Source organism: Balaenoptera physalus (genome assembly GCF_965194825.1).
Source record: "Balaenoptera physalus genome assembly, chromosome: 13".
NCBI classification, from domain to species: Eukaryota; Metazoa; Chordata; class Mammalia; order Artiodactyla; family Balaenopteridae; genus Balaenoptera; species Balaenoptera physalus.
The window spans coordinates 80,346,490-80,359,462 of record NC_138892.1 but is presented as its reverse complement, the minus strand read 5'-3'; the positions used below and the strand labels follow the sequence as shown (position 1 = coordinate 80,359,462).

Genomic DNA, 12,973 nt, shown 5'->3' with positions numbered 1-12,973 from the left:
AGAGAAAGCTTTCGACAAAATTCAACACCCATTTATGATAAAAGCCCTGCAGAAAGTAGGCATAGAGGGAACTTTCCTCAACATAATAAAGGCCATATATGACAAACCCACAGCCAACATTGTCCTCAATGGTGAAAAACTGAAACCATTTCCACTAAGATCAGGAACAAGACAAGGTTGCCCACTCTCACCACTGTTATTCAACATAGTTTTGGAAGTGTTAGCCAGAGCAATCAGAGAAGACAAAGAAATAAAAGGAATCCAAATCGGAAAAGAAGAAGTAAAGCTGTCACTGTTTGCAGATGACATGATACTATACATAGAGAATCCTAAAAATGCTACAAGAAAACTCCTAGAGCTAATCAATGAATTTGGTAAAGTAGCAGGATACAAAATTAATGCACAGAAATCTCTTGCATTTCTACACACTAATGATGAAAAATCTGAAAGTGAAATTAAGAAAACACTCCTGTTTACCATTGCAACAAAAAGAATAAAATATCTAGGAATAAACCTACCTAAGGAGACAAAAGACCTGTATGCAGAAAATTATAAGACACTGATGAAAGAAATTAAAGATGATACAAATAGATGGAGAGATATACCATGTTCTTGGATTGGAAGAATCAACATTGTGAAAATGACTCTACTACCCAAAGCAATCTACAGATTCAGTGCAATCCCTATCAAACTACCACTGGCATTTTTCACAGAACTAGAACAAAAAATTTCACAATTTGTATGGAAACACAAAAAACCCCGAATATCCAAAGCAATCTTGAGAACGAAAAATGGAGCTGGGGGAATCAGGCTCCCTGACTTCAGACTATATTACAAAGCTTCAGTAATCAAGACAGTTTGGTACTGGCACAAAAACAGAAATATAGATCAATGGAACAGGATAGAAAGCCCAGAGATAAACCCACACACATATGGTCACCTTATCTTTGATAAAGGAGGCAAGCATATACAGTGGAGAGAAGACAGCCTCTTCAATAAGTGGTGCTGGAAAAATTGGACAGGTACATGTAAAAGTATGAAATTAGAACACTCCCTGACACCATGCACAAAAATAAACTCAAAATGGCTTAAAGACCTAAGTGTAAGAGCAGACACTATCAAACTCTTAGAGGAAAACATAGGCAGAACACTCTATGACATACATCACAGCAAGATTCTTTTTGACCTAGCTCCCAGAGAAATGGAAATAAGAACATAAATAAACAAATGGGACCTAATGAAACTTAAAAGCTTTTGCACAGCAAAGGAAACCATAAACAAGACCAAAAGACAACCCTCAGAATGGGAGAAAATATTTGCAAATGAAGCAACTGACAAAGGATTAATCTCCAAGATTTATAAGCAGCTCATGCAGCTCAATAACAAAAAAACGAACAACCCAATCCAAAAATGGATTTTTGAAGACCTAAATAGACATTTCTCCAAAGAAGATATACAGATGGCCTACAGACACATGAAAGAATGCTCAACATCATTAATCATTAGAGAAATGTAAATCAAAACTACAATGAGATATCATCTCACACCGGTCAGAATGGCCATCATCAAAAAATCTAGAAACAATAAATGCTGGATAGGGTGTGGAGGAAAGGGAACACTCTTGCACTGTTGGTGGGAATTTAAATTGATACAGCCACTATGGAGAACAGTATGGAGGTTCCTTAAAAAACTACAAATAGAACTACCATACGACCCAGCAATCCCACTACTGGGCATATACCCTGAGAAAACCATAATTCCAAAAGAGTCATGTACCAAAATATTCATTGCAGCTCTATTTACAATAGCCAGGACATGGAAGCAACCTAAATGTCCATCGACAGATGAATGGATAAAGAAGATGTGGCACATATATACAATGGAATATTACTCAGCCATAAAAAGAAATGAAATGGAGGTATTTGTAATGAGGTGGATGGAGTTAGAGTCTGTCATACAGAGTGAAGTAAGTCAGAAAGAGAAAAACAAATACAGTATGCTAACACATATATACGGAATCTAAGGGAAAAAAAAAAAAAAAAAAAAGGCCATGAAGAACCTAGTGGCAAGACGGGAAGAAAGACACAGACCTACTAGAGAATGAGGATATGGGGAGGGGGTGGGGTGAGATGTGACAGGGTAAGAGAGTGTCATGGACATATATACACTACCAAATGTAAAATAGATAGCTAGTGGGAAGCAGCCGCATAGCACAGGGAGATCAGCTCGGTGCTTTGTGACCACCTAGAGGGGTGGGATGGGGAGGGTGGGAGGGAGGGAGATGCAAGAGGGAAGAGAAATGGGAACATATTGTATATGTATAACTGATTCACTTTGTTATAAAGCAGAAGCTAACACACCATTGTAAGGCAATTATACTTCAATAAAGATGTTTATAAAAAAAAAAAAAAGACAATGAATCACTGGTCAACAGGAGCTCAATTTTCCACAGTCTTGTACATTCAGGGAAGTCCCCACAAAGCACCCAGATCTATAGAAATGAGCTAAGCCATCTCCTGTCAATAATTGTGTGCTTCCAATGCCAAACCAAGACAACAAATACAAAATCAAAGCAAAAAAACCCAATTGCCACTTCTTCCTGTACCCCTTGCCTTCTCACAAGAAAAGAACAAAGAAACAAGCAAATAAAATCTCATCCTTGAAGAGCCAAACCATTTTCTCTGCTATAAGGAAGAATGAGGTGAGCATCTTCATTTGTATCTGAGTTTGAGTTGACACCACACTTGTATTGGCTCTGATTTTGCTATCATATTATATATGTATTAGCACATCCATCAACTCAGGAAGATCTTGAGCTGCATCCCTACTCACAAACAGTTCCAGTGACTTTCCCTAAATTCATTTCTATTACAAATCTAATCTCCACCCCTTCTTTAATCCAGGGATATTGGCAAGAGATCTAGGTGAGTCAGTAGTAATGAGAATACATCAGAAAGGGTCAAACAGCAATACAGTATAGGCAGACATCACTCCCTGCTAAGTGGCACTCAGTTTAGAGTTAATTGTGGTCTAAGGGAAGCTCTCTTAATCAGTAGGAAGCTTAGCTACTGGGAATGGGTGATGGGCAGTACTCTTTCTAATGGAACTGGGGAAGGTCAGCTTTCCTCCCAGCTGCCAGGTCCTTGAATAAAATGCTCCCTCAGGTTGATCCTTTGCTTTCCATATAATTGAAAAGCAAAGGATTCTTGTCCATATAATTGAATCATGTCATGTAGTTTCATCCTGGCTCAGCTCCCCACCACCCAGCCTGTAGAAACTTGCTCTAGTCTCATGAGAGTTGAAGTGAGGGAAAGCCCTGCCTCAATTTGACTAAGTCCTCTTCATTCCCCAATGACAGAAGCTTTTGAAGCAAAATAGCCAGGAAGAAACTCTTTTTTTCCTCTGTCATATTTCTCCCCTGAGAAAATAATCGTGTAAAAATCTAGCTGCTTTCACCGTGAAAAGTGGAAGAAGAAAGAGGTGGAAAAAAGTCAACTCAAGGAGCAAGGAAGAAAAAACAAAATCAGTAAATATCTAAAAATATTTTCCTACTGTGTTTATTATGCCACTAGCTGTACTCATGTATGCGTATAAACTGCTATAAGATCTCCAGTTCCTTAAGAAGGAATTTAGGAAACTATGACCAATAGGAGAGATTAGAAATTTCACACAGACTGAAACCATGGAGAAAGAAGTAGTATCATTAGATTAGTAGTTATCAACAGGAATGACATTGTTCCCAGGGAGGTGTTTTGGGGTGTCACAGTCCTGTCTCATTTAATGAGAAAGGACCAGGGCATCTCCTTTCCAAGAAAAAATTATCCCGCATACTGCATGACTTTTAATTGATCCACAGGACATCCAGGTAGATGAAAAGTCTACTTGTCATTATCCCAAACCAGATAAACTCTGTTTACATATAGCACAAAATATTTTTTGTGTAGCACTGAAATATATTTAATTTTCCAGAAATAGAGTTATTGAGGGAAGATTATACTTTACTTTGTTTGGAAATTTACCAAGAGTTGTTAACCATTTGGAAAAATCATGCATCCAATGATAAATGCTTCCAGTGGCTTTAGGTCTAAGTTCAAGCATCTGACTACATCGTGTATTATAGTCATGTACAAACAATTCCATATTTAAATATCTATTATTTTATTACAAATTGCTTTTCTTTCATCTGTTCTTTTTTACCATAAACATCTTGTACGCATAGAGAAGTGTCCAGAGAGATCAGGCACAAGCTCAATTGGCCTCTCCCAGTGAAGTCACATGGTCAGTTCTTAATTCTCTCAGCAATGTTATGGGACAACATGTATGAAGTATTGCCAATCAGGGAAGCTCACTTAAGCCACGGTGTCCAGGGTTTTTATTGAAAATCAGTCATGTAGTTATGGAGTGCCCACATGGCTGACCTTATTTACTCAGTCTCCAGGTCCTCTGAGATCAAATTGATACTGTGTGACCCAAAGCCCTCACCATACTAACTTTGTTAGCATAAACTATCTTTGTGGCCAAGGTAAACAAAGGCACTATTTTCAGGCATGATATTTCACAGGTTTAGAAATTACCTTCCAGGAGCTAGGCAAGGGCCAAACCTTTGTTTTGGAACTTGCAGGGTTTTGGGAAGCCAAGCCTGCTGAGTCAGTCCTTTATTGCATACCGTGAATTTTATTTCAGAACATGAAAGGAAAAATATATAAGGAGAAAAAGGGGTCTTCTAGGGTCTCAAATCACTGTAGAAAGAGATTGAGAGGCAATAAAACAAAATCTTATATTCTGGGAGGAAAGGTAGCTGACTGCTATTTCAGTCTACCCCCTCTTTCAGCCTCCTTAAGGCGGTAAAGTACACTTTTTAACATATAAGTCTTTGGAATTGGGCTTCCTGCATAAAAATCTGGCCCTCCTATTCAAAAATTTGTGTGGTTCAGGGGAAGCTATTGAAAGGTTCAGTCAGTTTCTTCATCTGTTAGTAAATTAGAGATGTAAATGTTCCTGCCAAGAACATAGCCAGTTACTTATAAATGGTTCAAAGTAAGCATTCAATCTCTATTAGAATTATTAATATTACTAGCTCTCTTAAGCAAAGAACTGGGATTACCAAATTCAGAGAGCAAAGGAAGATTTATGGTCATTTGAAGTTGTGGGTGTGGGCCTTTTAAGGTTGAGGTTTTGGACCTGTCTTGTTCTCAGTCTTTCTCCCAATTAATGAAGGGAATACCTGCTATCTGAGATGACTTTTGAATTCTGGGGAATGAGGAAACAGGATGGAGAAGTGTCATTTTTCTCACGAGGGCCTGTTCAGTGCTTTTGGTTCAAAAAGAGAGAGCTTAAAGCAAACCTCTTTTTTATTCCTAAATTATCTAAAATTATTCACTAAGGTACAAATGAGGTAGAAATTCAGGGTAGCAGTTCAAATAGCAAACATTTGACTGAAGCTTTCTTTTGGTGTTGTTTCCCTTCAGAAGCTCAGAATAGAGCCTGAATATGGTACACTCCATACATGACAGTTAATGAACAGCCTGAACTCATAAAAATTTTCTTGACCAAGGTGAAAAATCACATTACGTAAAGAGATTTCACATGCTTTAGTCATTGCTTTCATGATGCAAATTACAAGGGTATGGGAATGATTCATTTAGCAAAAAATGGGTTCTCATAGATTGACTTTTATCAAAAACAAGTTAGAATAAAAGAATCAGTTAATTGAAGACTTCGATACCTCAGCGGAAGAGTCTTCATTTATGGTAGGATTACATATCACTTTATCCGAAGTGAAGTGTCATCAAGCAGCAGAAAATGAAAATACATACTTTACATTAGAGAGCTTGCTTTCTAGATCAGCCCACAGGGCATTGGGTTGCTCCTTGGGGATAAAGCAATTCATGATCCCAACCCTCACTAAAAGCTATTATTCTTTCTTTCTTTCTTCCTTCCTTTCTTTCTTCCTTCCTTCCTTTCTTTCTTTCTTCCTTCCTTCCTTCCTTCCTTCCTTTCTATCTTTCTTTCTTTCTTTCTTTCTTTCTTTCTTTCTTTCTTTCTTTCTTTCTTTCTTTCTTTCTTTCTTTCTTTCTTTCTTTCTTTCTTTCTTTCTTTCTTTCTTTCTTCTTTCAACTTAACTTTTCACAGAATTGAAGTACAACTGAGCTGTTGAATAATACAATTTAATAAAAGAAATGTTCCCTGGGAGCTCCCCACAACTGTCACCCAAAGACATCAAGAAAGCTTGACCCCTGTACCATCATGAAATGCTGGGCATCTTTTCCAGACTTCAGCAACCCTGGGAAGCTGAGAGCCCACTAGGGCTCTGAAGTAAAATCTGCCACTTGGCATTTCTGCTGTCTTCAGACACTCTGTTCATCCAAATACTCCCAAGTTCACATTCTTATAATCTTCAGGCTCCTCTCCACTGATCCAGTCTCTCACCCCTTCTACACTCTCCTAAGCCATTTCACTGTGCCATTTGCTATTCCTGACCCATGATCAACAAACTCTTACATAGCCTCAGTGTCTTCCACATGTTTGCCTTAACCTGACTTCCTCCTTTAGCATCTCTCAAGCAGCAGTTGTGCACCTGCTCACATCCCACTTATCTCTGGGTCAGATCATATGAAACACTTAGGCTACTAATGCCCTGACCACTTGCATGAACTGGTGTTCTCCCATCCACCTGAGATTCTCATTTCCATTGGTGTATTCTATACCTTTTGCCCCCCAAAACAGTTCCACCTTAAGATCCCCAATTCAGACATTCTACTGTAAGGCTACAAACTTATATTTCTTGTTGGCTTATATAACCTATTGGCATAATTGGTTTTTTCCCCTGCTTAATTGAAACAAAATTGACATTTGACATTATGTGAGTTTAAAGTATACAATGTGATGATTTGATACATATATATATTATGAACTGTTTACCACAATAAGGTTAGCTAACACATCCTTTACCTCATATAATTACCATTTTGTTGTGGTGGTGGTGGTGAGAACATTAAAGCTCTACTCTCATAGCAACTTTCAAGTATAGAATACAGTGTTGTTAACTATAGTCACCATGCTGTATATTAGATTCCTGGAACTTATTCATCTTATAACTGGAAGTTTGTATCCTTTGACCAACATCTCCCAATTTGCCCCACCCTTCTATCCCCGGAAACCTCCATTCTACTATCTGTTTCTATGACTTCAATGATTTTAGATTCCATATGTAAATGAGATGATACGGTATTTGATTTTCTCTGTCTGACATTTAACTTAGCATTATGCCTTCAGTGTTCATCCATGTTGTGACATAATTGTTTTATTTTTATGCTTCAGCCCTTCAGCATCAACGTTAACTCATGTAGCTTTCTCATGCTCTTCAATAATTATCAGAATTTTCCTCTCAATCTTCAAAGACCTACATCTTTCTTATTCTCAGAATATGGTTTGGACTACTCGACATAGACATTTAGATGTTTCAGTCACTTCAACCTCAGTATGTGGAAACTATTTTTGAACCACCCCTTCTCCACCAAAAATGTCCCTTCTTCAGTGTTCTCTATCTCTGTTTCACTCTTGCACACCTCTAATCCATTCTCTCAATATTAAAAAAGATGCAATATTAAAAAAAATTCTCCTGTCTGCAGGCATCCCATTCCCCTATTAGAAAGTACAAATGAGTAGTAGACATATTACTGCATGGGCTGGCTCTTAACCAGCTATCTCTCTCCGCACATCTTGTATTACTCCTCACACTACCAATTTTTTGTTCCTCCCTAATCAGCATCTTTCATTTCTTCTGCTGTACCCAGGGTATTTGCACAGGCAGTTTTCTCTGTTTTCTGTCTCATACAACTTACACCTCACACACATTCTTCACATCTCAACTAAAATATCCCTTCTTCCAGTGAAGTCTCCAAGGACCAAGCTCTCCAACAGAGCAGGTTAGTTCTTCCTATTACACAGTATTAAAAACGTGTATGTCTCAATTAGAATTATTAATATCTCTGTCTTACCCTCAAATTAAGCTCCACAGTGATAGGATCTGGGTCCATTTTGTTCACTCATATAGATTCTCAATAACATCCATGGAAGAAACTGAATGAATTATTTTAAATCAATCTGTTTACTATATTTTACGGACTGTAGTTATTCCATCTTTATTTTGACTTCAAGTGGTCAAAATTGATTCTTCTATGATTTTTTTTTCCTCATAGAAGACATAAATAATAGCAACCTTTCTATTATCTCAATTTCATGCACTCTGCTCTTGGATCACTTTCTCCTATCTTTCCAGCTCACTCCTATTATTACTATTCCATCAAAATTTTGTGCCTGTAGCCTCGAAGCTGAATATGACTGGAGAAAAACATACACCCACATTGACTGTTCCTACTTTAAATTCATGCCACAAACTTCAAAGTAGTCCCCTCATTATGCCCAGCAATCATAGGACATTTTACTAGGCTGCTTAACCCTCCACTGTGCTGGAAGATTTTCTCACATCTTCCTTTCTCAGATTTTGAATACTTCCCTTGTGGCCTTCCCTTTCAGCTGATACCCTTGCTTTCTTCTTCACTGAGAACACTGAATCATTCATAGCTGGAGAACTTCCCCACATCCCAGCACCATATCTACCAACCTACCAACACCTGTAGCTAGAAGATCTGACAGCACATTGGTACATAAATTCCTGATTCAAGCCAAAACTCTCATGGGTGCATTAGGCCTCAGCCCCTCTCACTCACATAGAGACATTGCTCCAGAAATTCAGTACCCCTCTCTTATATTATGTTTTCTTTTTCTTACACTATTATTTCCAACAGTTCACAAGCATGATGTTATTTTTCCCATCTTAAAAAAAACAAAAACAAAAAATAATAATTTTCTTGACCCTACTTTCCCCACCAAATACAGTCCATTCTTCCGTTCTTCTTTGTAGTTTCTGTGTTCACTGTTTCAAGTACCTCGCCTCTAATTATCTCTTAGCCCCCTGCTTTTCCCCTCCCAGCCAGATTTTGGTCCCATCCTTCCATTGAAACTGTGCTTATTAAGATCACAATTCACTTCCGTGTTACTAAATATACTGGCCAAATCTCAGTCTTCATCTTATTTGATCTTTTTGAAATACTTGACTTCAGTTGATGAAATCCTCCTCCTTAATACACTTTCCTCACCTGACTTGCAGAAATCTGCATCCTTCTGGTTTTCCTCCACCATCCCTACTGTGTCTTCTTAGTCTCCTTTACTGCTTCCTATACTTGATCCATGCCTCACTGTTGGAATCCCCTGGGGCTCAGTCTTTCTTTCTTTTTTTTTTTTGTCTATATTCATTCCCTCAATGATACTATGGCTTTAAATTTCAATTTTATGCAGTTGACTTTCAAATTTATACCATTAGTTTAGACTTCTCTCATATATACAACTGCCCACTCAATAGTTACATGATATTTCAAACTTAAAATTGTCCAAAACTGACCTGTCCTTTTGCTTCCAAATCCACTCTTTATACATGATTTCCTATTTTAGGTGAGAGCAGCTTAGTCCTTCCAGCTCTTTAGGCAAACAGACTTTTAGTCATTTTGTACCTGCCAGGAAACTTTGGTTCAAACTTTAAAATATATTACAAACCAATTAATTCTCTCCATCTCTAACTGCTATTATCCTGGTGTGAGTGGTCATTATTCCTCACCTAGATTGTGGCTATAGTGCTTTCTGGTCTCTCTGACTCCCTATAATACAGTCAAACTCTATACCTGACACAATAGCTGGGCTAATTTTTGGTGAAACAATTGGATTTTGTCAGTCATCTTCTGAAATCCCCATAATGAGTCCCTAACTTAGAAGGGCCAAAGTCTCTATAATAGCTCACAAAGTCCTACGTGATCTGTCTCCACTCTGATCTCATCCCCAGCTACTCTCTTCCTCCATTGCATCTCAGTGGTCAGGTTGCTTTCCTTTGAACGTTTAAGGATGCTCCATTTTAGGGTCTTTTACTGGCGATTCTCTCTGCCTGAGACATTGTTCTCTCCAGATAGCTTCATGTTTAACTCCTTCTGCCCTTCAACTCTTTGCTTAAATGTGATCCCCCAATGGCTTATCTTGTTTTTTTTATTTTCTCACCCAATTTATTTATTTATTTATGTAAAAATTTATTTAGTTATTTTTGGCTGTATTGGGTCTTCATTGCCGCTCGTGGGCTTTCTCTAATTGCGGTGAGCGGGGGCTATTCTGTTGCGGTGCACAGGCTTCTAATTGTGGTGGCTTTTCTTGTTTTGGAGCACAGGTTCTAGGCGTGCAGGCTTCAGTAGTTGTGGTTCATGGGCTCTAGAGCGCAGGCTCAGTAGTTGTGGTGAAGGGGTTTAGGTGCTCCGTGACACGTGGGATCTTCCCGGGCCAGGGTTTGAACCCATGTCCCCTGCATTGGCACGCGGATTCTTAACCACTGCACAACCATGGAAGTCCCGCTACCCCAATTTAGAATTACAACCCACCCTTCCTAGCACTGGTGATTCCTCCTAATCTGTTCTTTTCATTTAATACCATTATCAGATTCAGCCATATATATTTTATCTATTGATTATGTACAGTTTATTGTCTGACTCTCTGATTAGAATTTAATTACTCTAAGATCTTGTTTATGTTTGTATTTTTGATCACTTATGAATTTTAAGTCTGCAGAAGAATGGCTGATATACAATAGCTGCTCAAGCGGATTAAATCTCCACAATCAACTTGATGTACCATGCATCTGTGGAATACCTGAAGAGACAGCAAATCATTCCAAATTGAGGACGTGGACTTTGGGAGCAACGATATATATATATTTTACACTTTTTCTCTTTTTGTGAGTGTGTATGTGTATACTTCTGTGTGTGATTTTGTCTGTATAGCTTTGCTTTTACCAGTTGTCCTAGGGTTCAGTCTGTCCTTTTTTTTTTTTTCTTTTATTGCCTTCAAAATATTATTTCCTAATAATTATTATTTTATTTTATTTTACTTTATTTTATTTTATCTTCTTTCTTTCTTTTTTTAAAAACATCTTTATAGGAGTATAATTGCTTTACAATGGTGTGTTAGTTTCTGCTTTATAACAAAGTGAATCAGTTATACATATGCATATGTTCCCATATCTCTTCCCTCTTGCATCTCCCTCCCTCCCACCCTCCCTATCCCAACACTCTAGGTGGTCACAAGCACAGAGCTGATCTCCCTGCTTCCCACTAGCTATCTATTTTACGTTTGGTAGTGTATATATGTCCATGCCACTCTCTCACTTTGTCACAGCTTACCCTTCCCCCTCCCCATATCCTCAAGTTCATTCTCTGGTAGGTCTGTGTCATTATTCCCGTCTTGCCACTGAGTTCTTCATGACTTTTTTTTTTTCCTTAGATTCCATATATATGTGTTAGCATACTGTATTTGTTTTTCTCTTTCTGACTTACTTCACTCTGTATGACAGACTCTAACTCCATCCCCCTCACTACAAATAACTCCATTCCATTTCTTTTTATGGCTGAGTAATATTCCATTGTATATACGTGCCACATCTTCTTCATCCATTCATCCGATGATGGACACTTAGGTTGCTTCCATGTCCTGGGTATTGTAAATAGAGCTGCAATGAACATTTTGGTACATGACTCTTTTTGAATTATGGTTTTCTCAGGGTATATGCCCAGTAGAGGGATTGCTGGGTCATATGGTAGTTCTATTTTTAGTTTTTTAAGGAACCTCCATACTGTTCTCCATAGTGGCTGTATCAATTTACATTCCCACCAACAGTGCAGGACTGTTCCCATTTCTCCGCACCCTCTCCAGCATTTACTCTTTCTAGATTTTTTGATGATGGCCACTCTGACTGGTGTGAGATGATATCTCATTGTAGTTTTGATTTGCATTTCTCTAATGATTAATGATGTTGAGCATTCTTTCATGTGTTTGTTGGCAATCTGTATATCTTCTTTGGGGAAATGTCTATTTAGGTCTTCTGCCCATTTTTGGATTGGGTTGTTTGTTTTTTTGTTTTTGAGCTGCTTGTAAATTTTGGAGGTTAATCCTTTGTCAGTTGCTTCATTTGTAAATATTTTCTCCCATTCTGAGGGTTGTTTTTTGGTCTTGTTATGGTTTCCTTTGCTGTGCAAAAGCTTTTAAGTTTCATTAGGTCCCATCTGTTTATTTGTGTTCTTATTTCCATTTCTCTGGGGGCTAGGTCAAAAAGAATCTTGCTGTGATGTATGTCAGAGTGTTCTGCCTATGTTTTCCTCTAAGAGTTTGATAGTGTCTGCCCTTACACTTAGGTATTTAATCCATTTTGAGTTTATTTTTGTGCATGGTGTCAGAGAGTGTTCTAATTTCATACTTTTACATGTACCTGTCTAATTTTCCCAGCACCACTTATTGAAGAGGCTGTCTTTTCTCCACTGTATATGCTTGCCTCCTTTATCAAAGATAAGGTGACCATATGTGTGTGGGTTTATCTCTGGGCTTTCTATCCTGTTCCATTGATCTATATTTCTGTTTTTGTGCCAGTACCGTACTCTCTTGATTACTGTAGCTTTGTAGTATAGCCTGAAGTCAGGGTGCCTGATTCCTCCAGCTCCGTTTTTCTTTCTCAAGATTGCTTTTGTTATTCGGGGTCTTTTGTGCTTCCATACAAATTGTGAAATTTTTTGTTCTAGTTCTGTGAAAAATGCCAGTGCTAGTTTAGATAGGGATTGCATTGAATCTGTAGATTGCTTTGGGCAGTAGAGTCATTTTCACAATGTTGATTCTTCCAATCCAAGAACATGGTATATCTCTCCATCTATTTGTATCATCTTTAATTTCTTTCATCAGTGTCTTATAATTTTCTGCATACAGGTCTTTTGTCTCCTTAGGTAGGTTTATTCCTAGATATTTTATTCTTTTTGTTGCAGTGGTAAAGAGAGTGTTTTCTTAATTTCACTTTCAGATTTTTCATCATTAGGAATGCAAGAGATTTCTGGGC

At 38.0% G+C, this 12,973-nt stretch overlaps 1 long non-coding RNA gene across 1 annotated transcript; it reads right to left on the bottom strand.

Annotated features, from left to right (window-relative positions):
• Positions 1–5,911: 5,911 nt before the first annotated feature.
• LOC309640721 lies at positions 5,912–12,864 on the bottom strand. Its single transcript, XR_014252356.1, has 2 exons — positions 11,526–12,864; positions 5,912–11,477 (listed from the first exon to the last, which is right to left on the bottom strand). It is a non-coding gene; the product is annotated as an uncharacterized lncRNA (long non-coding RNA).
• Between the last annotated feature and the right edge of the window lie 109 nt (positions 12,865–12,973).